This window comes from Cupressus sempervirens, chromosome 7 (genome assembly GCF_028749045.1).
Source record: "Cupressus sempervirens isolate cs-2001-9-10 chromosome 7, ASM2874904v1, whole genome shotgun sequence".
NCBI lineage: Eukaryota > Viridiplantae > Streptophyta > Pinopsida > Cupressales > Cupressaceae > Cupressus > Cupressus sempervirens.
The window spans coordinates 114,751,377-114,757,553 of NC_143124.1; positions in this window are offsets into that span (position 1 = coordinate 114,751,377).

Consider the following 6,177-nt stretch of genomic DNA (forward strand, 5'->3'; position numbering starts at 1 on the left):
AGGGGGTCATGGGGTGATTGACGATCCCCTTCGACCCATTACATGATGACAAATGTCCCTAGGGGTCCTAGGATCCCTAGGGACATGTTAGAATCTTTCATAGGGGTTGAAGTTTGTCATACATTGACCTATGACCCCCTTTGACGCATTACATGACGACATATGTCCCTAGGGGTCCTAGGACCCCTAGGGACATATTAGAATGCTTCCTATGGGTTGAAGGGGGTCATAGGGTGACCTATGACACCATTCAACCCATTACATGAGGACATATGTCCCTATTGCTCTTAGGACCCCTAAGGACATATTAGATTCCTTCCTAGGGGTTGAAGGGAGTCATCAGTTGACCTATGACCCTATTCAACCTATTACATGATGACATATGTCCCTAGGGGTCCTAAGATCCCTATGGACATATGAGAATCTTTCGTATGGGTCAAAAGAGGTCATAGGTTGACTTATGACCCCCTTTGACCCATTACATGATGACATATGTTAGAATCTTTCCTACGGATGAAAGGGGGTCATAGGTTGACCTATGATCCCCTTCAACCCATTACATGACGACATATGTCCCTAGGGGTCCTAGGAGCCCTAGGGACATGTTAGAATCCTTCATATTGGTTAAGGGGGTCATGGGGTGACCTATGATGCCCTTCAATCTATTGCATGATGACATATGTCCATAGGGGTCCTAGAACTACTAGAGACATATTAGAATTCTTCATATGGGTCGAAGGTGGTAGTGGGGTGGCCTAGGACCCACTTCGACCCATTACATGATGACATATGTTCCAAGGGGTCCTAAGACCCCAAGGGACATATTAGAATGCTTCCTATGGGTTGAAGGGGGTCATAGGGTACCATTACATGACAAAATATGTCCCTAGGGGTCCTAGGATCCATAGGGACATATTAGAATGCTTCCTATGGGTCGAAGGTGGTCATAGGTCCCCTTCAACTCATTAAATGATGACATATTTCCTTAGGGGTCCTAGAACCACTAGGGACATATTAGAATGCTTCCTATGGGTCGAAGGGGGTCATAGGTCGCTTCAACCCATTACATGATGACAAATGTTCCTAGGGATCCTAAGACCCCTAGGGACATATTAGAATTCTTTGTCTGAGTCGAAGGGAGTCATAGGTTGACCTATGACCCACTTCTACCCATTACATGATGACATATGTCCCAAGGGGTCCTAGGACCCCTAAGGACATATTAGAATCCTTCGTATTGGTCACTTTGACCAATTACATGATGACATATGTCGCTAGGAGTTTTAAGACCCCTATGGACATGTTAGAATCCTTCATATGAGTCGAAGAGGGTCATGGGGTGAGCGATGACCCCCACTAACCCATCACATAATGACATATGTCCCTAGGGGTCAAATGACCCCTAGGGACATATTAGAATAGTTTCTATGTGTCGAAGGGGGTCATCGGTTGACTTATGACACCCTTTGACCCATTACATGATGACATATGTCCCTAAGGTTCTTAGAACCCCTAGGGAAATGTTAGAATGCTTCCTATGGGTTGAAGGGGGTCATAGGTTGAACTTCAATCGATTACATGATGACATATCTCCCAAGGGGTCCTAAGACCTATATGGACATACTAGAATGCTTTTTATGGGTCAAAAGGAGTCATAGGGTGACTGATGACCCCCTTCAACCCATTACATGATGACATATTCTCCTAGGGGTCCTAGGACCCCTAGGAACATATTAGAATGATTCATATGGGTCGAAGGGAGTCAAAGGTTGACCTATGACCCCCTTCATCCCAATACATGATGACATATGTCCCTAGGGGTCCTAGCACCCCTAGAGACATATTAGAATCCTTCTTATGTGTTGAAGGGAGTCATAGGTTGACCTATGACCCCCTTCAACCCATTACATGACAAGATATGTTAAAATTCTTCGAATGGGTTGACGGGGGTCATAGGTTGACCAATAACCTACTTCGACCCATTAAATGATGACATATGTCCCTAGGGGTCCTTGGAACTCTAGGGACATGTTAGAATCCTTCATATGTGTTGAAGGGGATCATGGGGTGACCGATGACCCCCTTCGATGCATTACATGATGACATATGTCCCTAGGGGTTCTAGGACCCTAAGGGACATGTTAGAATCATTCATATGGGTCGAAGGGTGTCATGGTGTTATCGATGACCCTCTTTGACCCATTATATGATGACATATGTCTCTAGGGGTCCTAAGACCCCTACGGATATATTCAAATCCTTCAGATGGGTCGAAGGGGGTCATAGGTTGACCTATGTCCTAATTCAACTTATTAAATGATGACATATGTCCTTAGGCATCCTAGGAGCCCTACATGTTAGAATTCTTCATATGGATTGAAGGGGGTCATTGGGTGACCTATGACCCCCTTCGATCTATTGCATGACGAGATATGTTCCTAGGGGTCCTAGGACCCTTAGGGACATATTAGAATGCTTCCTACGAGTCGAAGGGGTCATAGGGTGACCTATGACCCCTTTCGACCCATTACATTATGACATATGTCCCTTGGGGTCCTAGGACCCCTAGAGATATATGAGAATCCTTCATATGGGTCGAAGGGGGCATAGGTTGATGTATGACCCCCTTTGACCTATTACATGATGACATGTGTCCCTCAGGGTCCTAGGACCCCCAGGGACTAATTAGAATCCTTCATATGGGTCGAAGGGACAATATTATATTTAATAATTATATAATATTGTATATTTTAATAGAATAATAATATATTATTAGAATGTATAACAATAATAATCATTTATGTTACTATATTATAGATTTAATAACAATAATTAGAATATATATTAATAGATAGAATAATTTTGTTATATAATACTATTATATATATTTAATAATAATAACATATATCATATATATCACTATATTATATTTAGAACTATATTATGGTTAATTATAATAATCATATGTATTACTATAATATAATAATTATTATAATATTATTGTTCACACATTCACGAAATATATTTTCTTCTAAAATTTTCTAAAGTTATTATCTTAAGTTTATTTCCCTTTTGAAATTTCCCTCCAAAAATAGGTTGGAACTTACCAAGCCATATCGGATATCTGATTTCAAATTGGATATCCGATTAGGCTTGGTATTTACCAAGCCTACCCAGTCAACCCAAAAAATGTGTTTTAGGAGGGTTTCAATGACACTCAGACTTCGGGTAGCCATCTAACAATGTTATTTTGATCAAAATTCAATGAAACAAAAAGGGTTTTTTAATATCACTCTGAAGATTTCATCGATATAATTTCTCTCAAATTCTAAGTTAGGTAAATATTTATTAGTTAATTTTCAATGAAGATTATTATAAAGTGCTAATTGACATACTGATTGAAAAATGGCTATAACTTTCGAACGATATAACATTTTTTGAATCTAAAAGTTGCGTCACATTCTATGCTTCCCCTAGTATAAGAAAAAAATAAAAACAATTAAATTAGATAAAATTTTCTATTAGTTAAGGTGGTTAGACATGGGAGTTTTTTTTCCTGAAAAGGTTTAGGTAGAAAGTTCATATTTAATTATTTATTTGGAATAAAAATACCAAAAAATATGCATCACATTCAAGTATGAGTCTAATTTTTATATCTATAATTATATTAAAAAATATTATCATTTGATTTTGATTAAGGTGGTCAGATAGACACCTACTTTTTATTTTTGCTCTGAAATTTTTGTAGTACTGCATTAAAATCCAAACTTTTGAACAATCAATTATTTTTTCCCCCTAATCAGGCCTAGTAGTTTAGAAACTTCATTCAATTTCTTACAGATTATTTTCTTACAACTTTTTGATATAAAGTCCATAACCACTTTAAAATTATGTGTCAAGTTGACATAACCCTAATTTGCTAATTTTTCATTGCCACTTAAGGCCATAGTTTGGTACACCATGATCCTGCACATACCCTAATTGCATAGTTGAATTGATCAATAGTCATAGCCTCAAGTATAACATTTTTCAATATGGTGAATGTTTTAGAAGGACCAACTATAGTTCATTAAGAAATCCTTGTTGAGAATCTCCTTCTTTTGGGTATTGGGTTTATTTTTCTCTACTTATTTTCCCTAAAAAAAGGGGAGGTACAAGTAGTATTCACTATTTCCACATATCTAGATTGATAGTGAGTTGGTCATATGTTTTGTCTTCAATATGCTCTTGATTTTTGACCTCATTTCTATAATATTAATCATTACAATTATCCCTTTCCTCTACCTCTCCTTGTGTTAGCACGAATGGATTAAGGAGAATATTTTTGATACTTGGATTGGTTGTATTCATTATAGGTTTGTTATTGATGTCAACATATACATGTTTGGGATCATGATAGACAATATTTATGTACATCATGGAGGTTAGATTTATTGAAAAGAATTCCATATAAGGACTCAAGGTATGCATGATTGGCTATATGTTCAAGAATATGTCTAGGGACTACATCTATGTTCATGAGATAGAACTTGAGGTATTGTATGAGTTATAGATTTATTTTTGAACATTGATAGTAGACCATGTGCATGGAAAAGTTTATTGTTATTTCAATTGTATCTTATGAGAAAAATAGAGTTCATTTGAAAGAGGATAGATATAGGTTGAGGACATATTAGTGATGATGTTTGCAAGGTGGACTATGTTGGAGATCATTCTTTGGTAATTGGTAAGCCACAAGGTCAAATCCATTCACTATTAGGACAAGATATTAAGGAAAGATGTTTCATTGGGTTATAATTGTGAGTATCATGTATTGTAAGATTGTATAGATGTGTGTTTTAGATATTTAGGATTGATTGGAGAAGAGTAGAGGATGTGTTAAATATTTGTTTGAGAACTTTGAAGATTAGTATTGGATAATAATTTTTTGGGTTGATGAGTTCACACTTGGGATATGTAATCTGAGAGATTTATTTTATGAATAGTTCTCACCCAGTTTGGATAGTGGGTTCAATCATTTTATTCTAATCTCTTGAAAGGGTTGCAATCTTCTAACAAAGATTCAAAGTCTCATAAAAAAGACTCATATGAATTTATTGTATGTAATTGGCTCATAACAAGTCATATCTCTTACAAGGAACATTTATATTAGTTCATCATGTTGTGGGTCCCATCCTCATTGAAATTGTCTCTCTGACCAAAGATTTTCATAGCTAAAAAATGCAACTATCTATATTCCAAATGGAAAAGCATCTGGTAACAATTCAAATAATAAAGCATACACCTTTCTCTTTACAAATAGAGAAATTTCTTTTATAGGATGATTATTTGTTCTTATTCTCTCAAGTTGTAGTTAATGTCTTTTAAGTTATACTTGGATTTGGGGGTCTTAATTTGGTGGTGAGAATTCCATCATAATCTATAATGTATTTCTTGATTGTTAATTATTAATTATTATTGCTACCTATTTACAAAAAAAATTTATTTTAGTTGCAATGCAACAATATCTTTGTAGTGTCTCCTATGGAAGAATTATCATAGTAGTTTTAATATCTTTTTCATTACATCAATCTGCATAAATCTTTTTTCGTTCCAATAGTTTTCTTCCTTGGGTCTTCTTCTTGTAGAGGTATTTATTTTAATTGTTTCTTTGCACTACAATTTTTTGTCATTTAAGTTTATGGTTCTTTTAACCCTCTATTGGTTAGGAGTATAAGTATCACCTCATATCTTATGGGATGGTTTGTTGTTGTTGACTAACATAGACTTCTATTTCAATTGTAAAGTCATCCTGATCCTCATTTGTATTTATGTCTCTTTGTGTTGTAACTCATTTGAATTAGTAGTTAGACAGAGACATCACTTGGTATTCATCGCTAACTTCTTGTTGGGATATGAAGTCCAATGGTCATTACTCTTGCTTCTCCCTCTTGTCTCTTTGTATGTCTTGAGATTTCTATAAATGACTTCGCATTATGTATTGGGTATTCTAATATTGTTAAGTATAATAGTAATTCTCGTCTTGAGTGTGGACATAGCCATAGTTGTAGTGAACCTTGTGTTTTATCTTCATTTTTCTTTTTATTTCATTTCTCTATTCTTTTTTATTACTTACAATTCCTATCAAAGCCTAGTGAGATTAAGCAGAGATGGAGGAAGAAGATGATAATGCTGATT